The following is a 16,760-nucleotide window of genomic DNA, read 5'->3' on the forward strand; positions in this document are numbered from 1 at the left end:
CGGCCCAGTGACGTCCTTAGCCTCGGGACCCATGGAAGCCTGTACAACACGAAACTCCACCGTCTCTCCCTCGCCAAGTGAGCGCTGGAAATGCCGTGGATTTGGTGCAACGATCTCAGAAACGTGTACGAAAACATCAGCGCCAGTGTCGCGGCGCTTGATGAAACCGTAACACGATCTCACGTTGAACCAATTCACGGTTCCCTGGATGGTAGTGGCTCCTGGCAGCACGGATCTGCTGTTGGATGCCCCCCTCAACGGGTCGCAGGCACGAGCAGAGTCGCTGGAAATCTCACGGAACTCGAGCATAGTGTCAACTGGCCAGGCCAAGCTATGCGAGAGGAGTCGTTGTCTGTCCACCCTGTCATATGCTTTCTTCAAATCCACGAAGGCCGTATACAATTTCTTTCCCTTCTCTAGAAATTTTTCCACTAAAGACCTAAGAATATCTGATCTACACAACCTCTTTCCTTCCTAAAACCTCCCTGTTCTTATATCCCTAACTCTGTCAATATCTTACCACATACTTTTCTTGTTACGCTAAGACAAATGCCCTGTGATTACCACACACTTCTTTTTCCCCTTTTCCCTGATCACAGAAGAATGTAGTAACGGAGCAAAATCAGAAATAAACCGGTAAGAAAGAGGTGTTGGTAAGCTTCATGACCGTACCAGAATACCGCCCCCAGACTGCCTGCCAGCCTGCTCACGCTAAAGGTTTGGGAGGAAGGATGGGACTGGAGTGTATTGGTGCTGTGATGAAGAGAGGTAGATTGAGATGGTTTGAGAGGAAGGATGGGGCTGGAGTGTATTGGTGTTGTGATGAGGAGTAGACTGAGATGGTTTGGGAGGAAGGATGGGGGCTGGAGTATATTGGTGCTGTGATGAAGAGAGGTAGATTGAGATGGTTTGGGAGGAAGGATGGGGCTGGAGTGTACAACTGGTGTTGTGATGAGGAGCGGTAGATTGAGATGGTTTGGGCATGTGGAGAGGCTGGAGGATGACAGCTGGGTGCGGAAAGTGAAAAGTGTAAAGGTCGGGGGCAGGCAGACCGAAAAAGACCTGGGACGAGGTCATAGAGGCTGCCAGAGATCGAGCAACGTGAAGAGCGTGGGTTACCAAGGCCGACACATGCAAGCATACTGGAGCCTTTATAAACGATACGGTATGAACGATACAATAAGAAATATCTCATGGAATTGATGGATTTAACCTAATTATACGTATAACTTGTGTGTTTTCATCTGACGGGACTGGGTAAACCGCCACACCTTTAATACTAAGTGGTGGTTGCAGGATATACGATGAGTAGTGGTTATGAGGGACGGGTGACTGACCTTGATTACTATAGTCTATTTGATTGACCTGTGCACTCGAGATGTATGGGGCAAGTAGGGTGTTTTTGTTTCGCGACTGCAGATTGGCCGCAGATGATGTCACCGAAGTAAATCCATTCATGTATTGTAGTGCAACATGCGGACGTACGTGTACACCTTGGGTGGATATTGTAGTGCAACATGCGGACGTGGATGTACACCTTGGGTGGATATTATAGTGCAAGATGCGGACGTAGGTGTACCCCTTGGGTGGCTATTATAGTGCAACATGCGGACGTGGATGTACACCTTGGGTGGATAGTATAGTGCAACATGCGGACGTAGATGTACACCGTGGTTGGATGCAATGCAACTTCGGACGTGGGTGTAGGCCGTGGGTAGATATTTTGATTCAAACCACTCATCGTTTTATAAAACTTTATAATCGTTTAATTTTCTTTGACAACAGCAAATACGAATGTATGTGAGCGAGGTGGACGGGGAGACCAAGAATGAGATGGAGGGATTGAGTGGCGAGAATGGAGAGTGAGAGACTAACTAGGAGTGTATGTGAATGTGGTGGAGGGGGAGACCAGGGATGAGATTGTAAATATTTGCCCCACAACAGAGGTGGGAACACGGGCAAACATGAGAGCCCGTCAGAGAAATAGGCAGGAAAACTAAGCTCCCGAATGAGAGCAAAACACGGGCGACAGTGGCGGACGAGGAAGAGCGGTGATGGCAGGAGAAAGATCGTAAGGCAGCTGCTGAATAAAGGGTGTAAGGGGCAACTAGCGCGAGGACATTGATTCATCATCGACAGTCTTCTCCCAGCACTTGCAGCAGTAACATCTCTTCCCCAGTCCCCTGGTAGTCAAACTTGGAATCACATCTCCCAAGCCTTTCGCGCTGCTATCTAGGCGAACTTGCAGTTAACTTCAGTCATATGCCTAACCCTATCAATGAGTATTCTACCATATATTTTACCAGTCACACTAAGAAGGCAAATACCCCTATGGTTACCACATACTTCTCTCTCCCCTTTTCCTTTGTATAAAGGAACAATTATACCTGATTTCCAGTCCTCTGGAACCCTTCCCTATTCCCAAGCCAATCTACACAACTTGCATATCCATTCCACAACAATCTCACCCCCATACCTCAGCATTTCACCACACACTTCATCAATCCCTGGGGCCTTTCCCATCTTGATCTTCTTCATTGCTTCCACTACTTCCGCCCTACTGATCTCTTCCTCCCTCCTCTCCTCTCTCCTTCTCTCAGCCATTCCCCAACCACTTATACTCGCACTGTTGTCACCCTCTACATTCAACAAATCCTCAAAGTGCTCCTTTCATCTCCTCACTGTAGTGGAAGGGTTAATGTAATGTGTGTGTGTGTGTGTGTGTGTGTGTGTGTGTGTGTATGTATGTGTGTGGGAGAGAGAAAGAGAGAGGTGGGGGAGTTGATGAAATGATGTGGAAAAATACTACGTGTCTTGTAATCACTCACCTGCATTGCCAAAATTCTGGTGTGCATCTCCCCCTGCCTTCGACCTCCATTTTTCTAACGCTGTGTGTCCAGGTACAGCATGGTCTTGACGTTGGCTTGCTTGTTTGACTATCTTGCGTTTGTGTTCAGCCTTTGGTTCCTTCTCTCTGAAAAATGAAATAGTGTTAGTATATTGTATTGCTAGCACTTACTGTTAGGAATTTGGCGGAGAGGAACACGCAGAGAACATCAGGAAAATGGTAATGAAAATAAAAAAGATAAGAAAACTATAAATAAATGAGGGAAACCTGTCATAGAGGTATCCAGGAAAAATGGCCTTGGGTTCATTCTTCCTTGCATAAAAAAAAATACACAGAAATAATACAGACTCCTTCAATACTTCGTCTTAATTTAGTTCTTAATCTTAAAACTATGAGACCAAAGGAGAATTAAAGACCTCAGTTTTTGACGGTCACTAATGTAAGACTAGCAGGGTTCAGATTTATTAGCCTGCATGCCACATTTTGAGTTCCTAATTAAGATATCATACAGGTAAAATCAACACATCAGTACAGGTGCATAATATCAGTGATGGTTTGTGAAGCGTGTTGTGAAGCATGTGAACTGCAGGATTTTCTATCCATCTATCTATTGCCAGCCGCCTTAATCCCTTATACGGGGTGGCCACAAACATATCGCCTCCACGTCACCCTGTCCCCCGCCATTTCACTTCCCTACTCCCACTTCACACACCCCTTCCCCATATACCTCTCCACTCCATCCCTCCATCTCATCCTTGGCCTTCCTCCCTCTCTCCCCCTCCACCTCAGTCGCATACACTCACCTCTTCAGTCTCTCACTCTCCATCCTCTCCACATGGCCAAATCACCTCAATGTGTTTCTCCTAACGCTTCCTATCACATCCACATCCACACCACAACGCTCCTTCACATCCTCTTTTGCCAGTCTGTCTCACTATGTGACTCCACAGGCTCCTCTCAAACAACTCATTTCCACTGCTCACGCTCTTGACTTATGTCCCTCCAACAACGTCGAAGCTTCACTTTCATACGTTAGAGTTGGTATCACAATACTGTCATGTAATAAATTTCTCACTTCCGTGCTCATTTCCTTGTTCCTTATCACTGCCCTCAAGGAACCAGCAACCTTTCTTCCTTATTGTACCCTTTCAAGCACTTCACCCTCCAAACTTCCATCCTTACTCATCACGCTACCCAAGTACTTAAACGTACTCAGAGTTTCCATTTCCTCATCATTCAACCTCACTGTACATTCACTGACTTCATCTTTCTCGAAGACCATAACGTTATTCTTCCCTACATGTACCTTTAGATTCCGTTTCTTACACACTCTCCCAGACTCATCCACGAAGCCTTGCAGCTCCCCTTCGTCTTCACTTAACAACACAGTACCATCTGCGAACAACAATACAGTGAGTTTCGAAACACTGCCCTGTCTTACTAGGGCCACTCCAGCATCCACTGCCCTACCTTGTATCTCTTTTATAACGCCAACCATATACAGATTGAACAACCATGGAGACATGACACATCCCTGTTTCAACCCAGTCTTCAAATAGAAAACTTCACTCAGTTCACTATCCACACGCACTGCAGCCTTAGCACCATCATACATACCCCTCACAGCATTCAGCAACTTCCCATCTACTCTATATATTCTTATTGCTTTCCACAATCCTTGTCTATCCACCCTGTCATTTGTTTTCTCCAAATCCAGTATTTTACCGCAAATTATTACTCGATGCATTCCGGTATATATTATGCTTATAGGTCATGAAAATTTGCCAGTTTAATGACTACATTCATTTTGTTATGAGTATTTATTAGACTTTACAAATCTGACACATAATTATTACCAAGTTACAGTGACCTAATATATCTATCCTGGCATCATCAATATACTAAAACGTCTGGTGTCACTGTTCTGACATGCTTCCAATACTGTTAACTGTTTAAGCCGACCAGTGCTATGAACAGTTTTATGAAATATTCTTTTTTCTCATCCATGCATTCATCAGTGCCTAGAGAAAATGTTTTAGTTATGGAACGGTTATCTGAACTCCTCGATATGTCGATAGAGTAAGTGGGAGAGGTTTAAACGACGGAATACAGAATACGGAAAGGTCAGTGAAAGTGATATCCACATTTGAAACAATGACTGGCAGCATCCAAGGTTGAACATAATACACGAAGTAATAATGATGAGACCAGAATATCTGACAGAATAGCGAAAATTCTTTACTTATTCAACATCATGACACCTTCTCATTATTATTATTATTATTATTATTTAACTGGTACAACCTGATGATTATAATTGGCTCAGGTGTGAACACTGCAGGTAACTGGGTTGTCAACAGTCTCCTCTACTCCTGCCAGCGTCTAGAGATTTCTCCTAAGATGGATGAAGCTCTACTGAAGGAAAGAGGCTGTGTGTGTGTGTGTGTGTGTGTGTGTGTGTGTGTGTGTGTGTGTGTGTGTGGAGGTGTGGCTGTGTATGAAGGTGTGCCTGTGTATGGAGGTGTGGCTGTGTGTCTCTGTAGGATATTACACAAACCATCTCCATAACGTGGTGTCTAAATATGTATATCAACATTTCGTAAAGCCTCTTATTTCCTAAGTACAGAATCACCCACTGTCTATCAATAAAGATAATATATACTTACATATATTCACACCATATTACTTCTACCAATGACATACACACACTCTGACACATAACATAACCAATAATTTACAATATTTCCACTTTCACAAACATCACACTCCCTACACACCCATCCCATTCCCAGATGTACTTTGCCAGCATGTGGTAGTTAATTCTGCCTTTCACTCTCCCTCATATTTCTCCACTTTCATATGCATCATCCCTCCTACGGACACCCACCTCCCACTGGCACCTCGTCAGCATGGAAGTTAATTCTGGCTATCACTCTCCCTCCGACTGTAAGGTCCGACCCTACACTGAACGTAGCATAGATTAATAAAGATATATATTCAAGGAAAAACTCCAGGATTATGTTAAGCTGAGAGAAGACCTTACAGAGCAACAGAAAAGAAAAATCAATTGACTCGCTACTATGGATGTATTTATATCTCGGTGCTCTTTCTTATATCTAAAACTAATCTCTGGAGGGGTGACCACAAACAAACCGCCTCCATGTTACCCTGTCATGCATCATCAGGCTGCCTCTCCTTCAACTCACACCAGCATCGTTCATATACCTCTCCACCGCATCCCTCCACCTCATTATTCTCGGTCTCCCACTACTCGTCTCTCCACCTAACTCACATACACTCTCTTATACTCCTTTCACTCTAACTTGTCCTAATATTACTGTCTCTGTCTTCAGTTCTGAGCTGTAGCAATACGAATACCAGAATATGACGCGTAAAATAAATAAATAAATAACAAGCATCATGGTAGGAAGAAGACGAACAATAGGAATCTAGTGCCAAAATCCAGCACAAAGCCGGATCATCGGCTACAAGTTGTGTACATTGGGTGGGTCAGGAACACAGACACGGCGTCATGTAGGAAATGGGTCAATGGAAGAAGTATATCATATCACACATGGGACTACTGAGGTAAGGAATAGAATTAGATGTCAGAAAGAAGACCAATAGAGGTAAGGAAGGACATGATATTACGGAAGGAAAAATATGGTGATTCTCGGAGAAAGTCTGCAAGAAGAGGGGTACGTTGGATGCGAGACAAAAAAGGAAATGCAACACGTCGCTGTATAGTGTAAAGAGGACAATCAAGGAAAATATGCCGTATGGAGAGAATAGTATTGCACCGAGTACAAAGGGGAGGGCGACCACCAGACATCAAATAAGAGTGGGTAAGTCTAGTATGGCCGATTCTGAGACGAGCTAAAGCAGTCTCCCACCTCCTGTTACGGTGGCAGGGGGTCGACCAGGGGGAGACAGAAGGTTTAACAACACGCAGTTTATTATTAGTGATAGAGTCCCAACAAGACTGCCACCGGTGTTGAAGGAAGGAAGATAGAGCAGGAAGAAGATCAGAAACTGGAATGAGGAAGGAAGGAGAGACATCCCTGCTAACTGCCATGCTAGCCAACTGATCAACATGTTCATTGCCCGCGATACCCACATGTCCTGGGACCCAACAGAACTGGACTGTTTTACGACGAGAGGAGATACGGAACAACCATTCCAAGATACGAAGGACTAATGGATGAGAGGCAGAAGGTGACTGGAGAAGGGATAGAGCACTATATGAATCAGAGAATATCACAAACGAGGAAGAGGATGCTCGGTAAATATACCGTAATGCAAACAAAAGGGCATATAACTCTGCTGTTAGAACACTTGTATAAGCAGGAAGGCTAAAATGATAAGAAGTGTTAGGAAAGAGAATCGCAAATCCAACACCTGCAGGGGTTTTTGAACCATCAGTGTATATAGGTATTGCAGAGGAATGGTGGGAGAGATGATCAGAAAACCGGGAACGGCGAATGAAGGAAGGAGAATTGGACTTGGAATAAGGGAAAATGGAAGGGCAAACATGGGGTCGCTGAAGTAGCCACGGAGGAAAAAGACATGTGCGGAAAGAGAAAACATTATAAATTGTAAGGGAGGAGTTTGAGAGGAGAGTACGAGCTCGAACTGCAAAAGGTGGCTTGGTCCTAGGAGAAGAAAACCTAAGTCAAGACCGGTGGGAAAGAGAGAAGGGGTACGAGGAAAACAGTGCAACTTAGCATAGGCACGAAGAGAAAGTAGAGCGCAACGGCGGAAGAGTGATGGAACTCCTGATTCAGCATACAGACTCTCAACTGGGGAGGACTTAAAGGCACCAAGAGCCAGACGTAAACCGTGATGATGTACAGAATCGAGTTGTTGGAGGACGGTGTCTGAAGCAGAAGAATAAACTTGGCAACCGTAATCAAGTTTGGAGAGAACGAGAACAATATGGAGGCGAAGAAGAGTAGTCCGATCAGCACCCCACGACACATGAGACAAAGTTTGTAAGAGACGGAGGCGTTGCAAGGCTGAGGTTTTCAAGGAGGTAATATGATCTTTCCAAGTAAGACGAGAGTCAAAAAGAAGGCCAAGAAAGGAAGCGGAGGTTTTGTATGGGAGAGGAGTACCATAAAGAAAAAGAGGTGGTTGAGAAATATGATGAGAGCGAGTAAAAGTAACATGAAACTTAAGAGGAGAGAACCGAAAGCCATGAGAAGTGGCCCATTCTGAGGCAGCAGAAACTGCACGTTGAATAAGAGCACTAAGGGCAGAGATGTCAGAATTTGAGGCATATATTGCAAAATCATCTACATATAAAGAAGAGCGGACACCAACTGGGAGACAAGAAACAATCCCATTAATTGCCAATGAAAGCAGAGAAGTGCTAAGAACACTGCCTTGGGGAACACCTTCGTATTGTGGAAATGGATCTGAATAAGTATGCTGGACACAGACTCTAAAGAAGCGAGCTGATAGAAAATTCTTTAAGAAAACACCAAGGTTACCATCAATACCACAAGAACGAACTGTGCGTAAAATATGATAGCGCCAGGTTGTGTCGTAAGCTTTCTCAAGGTCAAAAAACACCGCGATAACAGATTGTCGAATGGCAAAGGCTGAACGGATATAAGTCTCTAGATTTAGGAGGGGATTTAAGGTGCCGAGAGCTTTTCGAAAACCAAACTGTGAAGAGGACAAGAGTTGCTTGGATTCTAGGAGCCACATAAGACGATGATTTATCATACGCTCGAGCAATTTGCAAAGACAGCTAGTTTTTTTTTTTTTTTTTTTTTTTTTTATGCGAGGAAGAAGGAACCAAAGGCCATGAGCCCGCAGTAACAGTTCCCTCCAAGAGAAAAACAAAATACAATAGAGAGCCAAATTCAAGATCCGATCATTTTGAGATGCCTGGACACACTACGTTTGAAAGACTGGAGATCATAGGCAGGAGGAAATACAGACAGAGGGAGACAGTTCCAGAGCTGACCTGTTGCATAAATGAAAGACTGGGAGTAACGGTTAACTCTTGCATTAGAGAGTTGGACAGAAAAGGGATGAGAGTTTGCTGCCAGACGGGTGCTACGCGCCCGTCGTAGAGGTGGAGGAATGCAAGCAGACAGTTCAGAGGAGCAGTGACCATTAAAGTAGCGATAGAAAAGAGATAAAGATGCAACAGTGCGGCGAAGAGACAGAGGTTGAAGGGAGTCAGTAAGAGGAGGAGAGTTAATGAGACGAAAAGCCTTTGACTCCACCCTATTGAGAAGAGCTGTATGTGGGGAGCCTCCCCACACATGAGAGTTGTACTCCACACAGGGGCGGATCAAACCCCTGTACAGAGTCAACAATTGTGCAGGGGTAAAGAAAGAGCGGAGTCGGCTTAGCACACCCAATCTCTTGGAAGCAGATTTTACAAGAGATGTAATATGATCTTTCCAAGATAAGTCCCGAGTAAATGAAACCCCAAGCATGTTCAAGGATGATGCAGGATTAATCTGAATATTATTAAACATTAGTGGGTATACCTGTGGAAGATTTTGTCGGGTTGATAGGTGTAAGAACTGAGTCTTAGATGCATTAAAGACAACCATATTATTTTTACCCCAGTCAGAGATATGAGCCAAGTCAGACATTAGGTGTGCAATGGGGCGATAATCTTGAGGGGCATGGCCTTGCTTTCCTGGTTTAAGAAATGGGAGAATGACGGCACTTCGAAAAGAGGGAGGAAAAATACCCTCTGTCCAGATGCGATTATAAATAGTTAATAATAAGGCCATGGCCTGGGGGGAAAGGTGACGGAGCATATTATAGTGTATGCCATCAGGGCCCTCGCAAGTGTTCTTACAAAGGCGAAGGGCAGACGACAATTCATGGAGCGTGAATGGCGCGTTATATGACTGACTAGACGACAGCTTGAAGACAACTGGGGTACATTCAGTAGCAGCTTTAAGGGTATGGAAGTCAGGTGAGAGATGAGAGCCGCTACTAACATTACTAAAATGAAGACCTAAGCCATTAGCAACTAGATGAGCATCTGCAACTGACTCCCCATCCAAATGTAGGACAGTGGAGGGCATGGGAAGATGTTTACCCGCTATTTTGCGTACACGTTTCCAGACGGATGCAATGGGTGTATTGGTAGTAATGGTGGAAACGTACAATCTCCAGCTACGGCGTTTAGCCCGTTTAACAGTCTTACGAAGAACAGCTCCAGCCTTTTTAAACAGTAGGAATGCACTCTGTTCATCCGGGGTGTTGCGTTTGCGCAGGAAACTCTTCCAACGTGCACGTTGAACACGGAGTGCCACAGTACAGTCCGAATCCCACCAAGGTACGCACTTCGAAGTAAAAGGACGGGACGACTTAGGAATCGCTGTCAAAGCTGCACTCAGAACTAATACATTAAAATATGTAAGCATATCTAAAACAGTAGCGAAGGAAGAAGAGTGTATAGAAGGAACGGTTAAAGAAGTAAATGTTGGCCAGTCAGCTTTTGGAAAACTCCATCGAGGGGACCTGAGTATGGGACAATATGTAGTGAAAGTAAGCCTTATAGGAAAGTGATCACTATATACGGCGTCCGAAAGGACAGACCAATGGAAATCTAGAGAAACAGAAGAGGAGCACAGGGAGAGATCCAGACAGGAGAAAGTATGAGTTTTATCGTCAATGTGCGTTGACATTCCTGTATTTAATAAGGATAAATTATTATTAAAAATAAAAGATTCAAGTTGGCGGCCACGCGAATTAGTAATGGTGTCGCCCCATAAGGCATGACGACAGTTAAAATCTCCCAACAATAAAATTGGAGTGGGTAATTGGGATAGTAAAAGAGATAAGGCAGAGAAATCGATAGGCTGGGATGGAGAGAAATAAACAGAAACCACTGTAATCCAATGTTTGAGAAAAACCCGAATAAAATGGCATGGAATGGTGGTATTAATGGACAGATGTTCGAAAGGAACAGTATGATGGACTAGGATAGCTGATGCAGAAAGAGAAGCAGGGGAGAACAAGAAACAATAGCCAGGTATAGGTACCGGAGGGGAAGGCAAACGGGGTTCTTGTAGACAAACTAAGGACGGAGAGTAAACTGAAAGAAGATAGCGAAGGTCGTTGCGATGGGCAGTAAAACTGCGTATGTTCCATTGTAAAAGAGACATTAAAACTTTAAAACACCAAAAATAAAAAATAAGACCTAACAGAAAAACAGTCTAGGAATGATAAAAAGAAATTAATGATAAAATATACAAAGGAAGTAAAATATGTTAAACTGGAAATATTACAAAATAATAACATGCATTATCGAGTCGTTACGATGGTAGGAATAGGGGTAGAAGGTTGAACTGGTGGACGAGCAGGATGGTCACCATAGCCTGGAGGCATGGGGAGAGATAGAGGGGATAGAGTACTGGAAGAGATGGAGGAGGAGGGGGGTAAAGAGGAGGAGGAGATGGAAGGTGGAGGGGGGGGATGAAGGAGGGAGAGGAGTAGGAGGGAGATCAAGTGGCACAGAGTGAACTTCAACAGAGTGGGTGGAAAGAGAGGGTGCACCATTGTTTACTGGATCTGGCGAAGAAGTTAAAATGTAGTCCATTATCTTAGGAATTGTTTCACTGTCGTCATCACCGGAGGGTTTTTTGTTACAATTAGGCGGCTGTGGAGTAGTCCGGGGATGTGACTGAGAAGACTGCTGAGATGTGGACTTGGTCGTGGCAGAGTGTATCGATTGAGAGGGACGAGCATTCGTCGCTCGAACTTTACGAGCTGGAGAAGTAGGATGATGGGCGGGAGAGGACTTAGAGTCTGACACAGTGGGTAGTCTGCGTTTACTATTAGAGGAAGCTGGGGGTCGGATGGTACGTTGGGCCAGAGGCGCCAAACGGCTGGTAGAAGAGACAGAACTGGGGTGAGAGGAGGGACGAGGTTGGGAATGGGGGGAAGGACGAGGAGAGGGAATAGGTAAGGAAGAGGATGATGAGGAGGTAGGGGCAGAGGAATCTAAAACAGAGAAAGAATTAGAGACAGGAACAAGAGGAGACTGTAACGGGGGGGTTAAGGTAGAGGGAGGGTTAGGTAGAGAAGAGGGAGGGGTGGAAGTACTAGGGGAAAGGGAAGAGGAGACAACAGGTACAGGAGTAGGGATATAGTGAGTGGGGGGAAGACAGGAGGAGAGAGGCGATGAAGAGGGGACAGCTGATACACAGACAGGTACAGAAGGGGATGAAGAAATAGTTGTGATATTCAAAGTTACTATGGGAGGAGGACGGGCTACACGTGCATAAGTGACGTTCGGATGATGACCGAGACCGCGAACTTTACGACGAGCCTCATGAAGGGAGAGGCCAGTTTTCCAGCGGGCAGAGGACACTTCTGCCTCGAAGAGGTAAACTGGGCATTGTCGGTAGGTGGCAGAATGGCCACCCTGACAGTTAGGGCAATATCGGATGGTGGAAGTGCAGTCTGAGGTGGCATGACTGGCCAGTGCACAGTTGGCGCAGACTGCGGATGATCTGCAGTACTTGGCTGGATGGCCAAAGCGCCAACAAGATGTGCACTGGCGAGGAGATGGAATGTATTCTCGCACTTGGAGAATAGTGCCTCCAATGATGACTGTGGGGGGCAGATCGCGAGAGGCAAAAATAATTTTAACAATATTTGCAGGTTCTTGGCGTCGTCCACGAGGAGGAACTGTATAACATTGAACTGAATGTATTGGGTGATGTTGTTCTGACAGTCCATCTATCTATCTATTGCCAGACGCCTCAATCCCGTTTGGGGTGGCCACAAACAAATCGCCTCCAAGTCGCCCTGTCCCCCGCCATTTCACTCCCCTGCTCCCAGCTCACACCTCCCTCTCTCATATACCTCTCCACCCCATCCCTCCATCTCATCCTCGGCCTCCCCCTCCCTCTTTCCCCCTCCACCTCACTCACATACACTCTCTTCGTCAGTCTTTCACCCTCCATCCTCTCCACAGAATTAGTTTAATATCATTGGCGCAGTCTGGGAAAGCCCTCTGGCCGAAGCACATCGAGGATGGTAGACGTACAGTACCAGTGGTAGAATTGAGTTGGGTGTCTGGGGACACGGAGATGGGTTGTCCTGTATTACTGACTAGGGATGAAACCTTCTCGGCTTGGGCAGCACTGTTAACAACAAGGAGGCGGGAACCATTCGGACGGGCCGAGAAGGTGACATCCCTGCCTACTTGTCGAAGGAGGCTGAGGTGGAGTGAGAGGTCGTCGGTTGTGTCCTGTATGTTAAAAAATTTTGACCACGTCTGTGCACCGAAAATTGAGGAGGTGAGGGAAGGAGCAGCAACATAGGAAGAAGGACGAGGTCGGGAGAGGGAAACAGAGGATACTGAAGGATTAGAAGTAGGAGATAAAGAAGGAAGGTAAGGGTGAAGTGTGACGATAGTAGAAGGGCTGACTAACGTACAAGAAGCAGGAGCTGGAGGAGTGGAAGACACAGTAGGCGAAGAGGACGAGGTGTTTAGTATGCTTGAACATGTAGGAGAAGGGGAAGAAGTCGAGGCCACAGTCAAAAGGGAGCTCTGAGTCGTCACCATAATGGGGTGAGAAAAGGTAACAGTATCCAGTCCAGGAAGAGAGGCCGGGGTCGTCGTTGGGGTCAAACAATCGGCAGAACCGGGGGAGGGGGAACCTATAACAATATCCATAATTTTCCAAGGAAACAGGAAAACTCATCGTGACTGTTGAAAAAGAAAGGACTATTTGGGCGGAACGCGGAGTCCACAGGTCCAGCCAACGACCCAAGTAGAGGTCAGGCTCCTAGTATGCACTCCCTACCCTACCCTACAAGGGATAGCAACACTGTGCGGGAGGACCAAGTCTTCCAGCACAATGCTGGGCCACCGGCTATTGGCCGAGAGTCCCACAGCCAAGCAACAGCACCCCCGGAACCGAAAACTGCTGCTTGGCAGCAGTTCCGCCTCTGCAGAGATCTGTCCCTGCAAAGGTCCACATACTGGGGTAGTGCCGAACCACCGTGACCTCCACAATTGGCCAGGCCAATAGCCCACGGGCACACCCATGTCCTTCCTGTTGCAACTTACTCGAGGTCACAGAAGAGAATTTTGATGAACGTGAAAATTTCCACACTTTTTAATGCCAAAAATAGAATAGAGAAGATAGGAGAAAAGGAAAGAAGAAGCAATAGTAGAAGAAAAGGGCCTTGCAAAATTAGTTGAGGCACCGACAGGGACCCAAGGAGAGGGGAGAGGGTTGAGCAAAGTGAAGGTACAAATATGACATCCACCCAGCAACCAGACTCCTATACTTTTGGAGTACAATAAGGTACCCTGCTATGGCTTCCCTACACATCAAGTCCCCATCGATGTCTCCGAAGCCCCCCCACGACAACAACGAGCAAGGAAACGGGGGGGGGGGGAATCATGGTAGGAACGTACGTAGAACCGTAGTACTGTATTATATTTTCCTGCCACTGAGCTACATGAAATAAGCTACAAAGGGACGAAAACCTGGGCCAAGTTAAGGTGGAAGAACTATAGGTAATCTCTCAGTCTTCATTGCACATGGCCAAACCATCTCAAGGTACCTCTCCCAACACCCTCCAGCGCATCCACATCAACACCACAGCGTATCTTTACTTTTTCAGATTAATACAGACGATTTGGCGCAGCGGCGAGAACTCGTAGCTATCAAAGAACGAATGAACAGTATCCTCGCTTACCCTTCTGTACCTCAAGAAGACGGGGAAGCTGTTTACACACTATAATCCTATCACTGAGTTAATACACACACAACACCTGCGTACTACGCCTTTCTCGGTTAGAGGGTGACTGATGGGATTCGGAGCTTCAAGGGTTCACAGAGTTCCAGTTAGAGACAGAAGACTCATTTCAATCATGCTCGGTAACATTTGCTTTACTGTATATTTCATTTTAACTATACTCTTTTCACTTATGTGTTATACACTTAAACATTATCATTATCTATACATTAACCACTTCACTTTGAGAACGTCTCTTTGCCTCTGTTCATATTACTGTCAGACGATTTTAATTATCTAGAGTAAAACCTGTCGAAGATGATCGCTTATAGCATCATCATCCATTAACCTCTACGTAAGATGCGCCTTTTTAATTATATCTGCCACCGAGTCTCAAGGTATTAATATACTGTATATATATATTTTTATTATGACATGCATATTAACATCTGACTGCCAGAATATATCTCAGCTGAATGAAATAATCTTAGTAAGTATTTAGGTGCTTTTACACTACCCATAAGATCCTCTCAGTATCCCACACATCATCTTGGCTCATCATCATCATCATCATCATCATAATCATCATCTTATCACCGTTATTATTAGATTACCCATCATATGACTACAACATGTGTGCCCATGCGTGTATTACTGCATGTGTATGCAGATATAAGATGTGTGAGTTAGAGAAAGAACAGAGGAATTAATTGGAGAAGAACAGGGAGGCTTTAGGAAGGGAAGAGGTTGTGCCTGTGATGTCACATGGAGAGACAGGCTGATGAATGAGGATATAAAGGAGCGTTGTGGTGTGGATGCGGATGTGATAGGAAGCGTTATGAGGAACACACTGAGGTGGTTTGGCCATGTGGAGAGGATGAAGGGTGAAAGACTGACGAAGAGAGTGTATGTGAGTGGGATGGATGGGGGAAGAGGGAGGGGGAGGCCGAGGATGAGATGGAGGGATGGGATGGAGAGGTATATGAGAGAGGGGGGTGTGAGTTGGGAGCAGGGTAGTGAAATGGCGGGGGACAGGGCGACTTGGAGGCGATTTGTTTGTGGCCACCCCAAACGGAATTGAGGCGTCTGGCAATAGATAGATAAATAGATTCTTTGTGTTGGTAACACTTCATGGTAGCAGCGAAATTACTACTACGAGTCCTCCTAGGAGGAACTTTTAGAAGCAACTCTCATCTACAACCACATTTAGTAATAATTTTAGGAGTACTCCTAGAAGTTTTGGGACATTTCACTGCCCTGCTCCCAACTCACACTCCCCTCTCTCATATACCTCTCCATCTCATCCTCGGCCTCCCCCTCCCTCTTCCCCCATCCATCCCACTCACGTACACTCTCTTCGTCAGTCTTTCACCCTTCATCCTCTCCACATGGCCAAACCACCTCAGTGTGTTCCTCATAACGCTTCCTATCACATCCACATCCACACCACAACGCTCCTTTATATCCTCATTCGTCAGCCTGTCTCTCCATGTGACATCACAGGCACCTCTTAAATAACTCATTTCCACTGCTCTCACACTTGACTTGTGTCCTTCCAACAACGTCAAAGCTTCACTTCCATACGTTAGAGTTGGTATCACAATACTGTCATGTAGTAACTTTTTCACTTCCATGCTCACTTCCCTGTTTCTTATCACTGCTTTCAAAGAACCAGCAACCTTTCTTCCCTGCTGTACCCTTTCAAGCACTTCACCCTCCAAACCTCCATCCTTACTCATCACACTACCCACGTACTTAAACGTACTCACATTTTCCAATTCCTCTGTAAAAGGGAGACTGATCAGAGCTGACCTCATTAAATGCTGGAAAATCTTCCATCGCCAGTCCCCAATTGCACCGCCTGAGCTTTTTTCTCTTCCTTCGTTAACTCACACCAGGGGCCATAGATTCAAGGCGGCCAAGCCCCGCACTTTAAGCCGAGTGTAGACGCAGGTTTTTCAGCATCAGATGTATAGACCTCTGGAACTCTCTTTCAGATGATGCTGTTAGCGCTGACTCAGTTGCATCATTTAAAAAGTCCCTCCACTCACAACTAGGTCACATCCTGTTCGACTATATTGAATAACTACGGCTCTTAATTCGAAGTCCTTCAAATAGTGCAACTACCGTGCATATGGCACAAAAACTCAGCCTCTAATCAATAGTCTAT

The sequence above is a fragment of the Coenobita brevimanus genome, unplaced genomic scaffold (genome assembly GCF_032717465.1).
Source record: "Coenobita brevimanus isolate Jiangsu-jjx unplaced genomic scaffold, ASM3271746v2 jjx.HiC_scaffold_2551, whole genome shotgun sequence".
In the NCBI taxonomy this organism is placed as follows: Eukaryota; Metazoa; Arthropoda; class Malacostraca; order Decapoda; family Coenobitidae; genus Coenobita; species Coenobita brevimanus.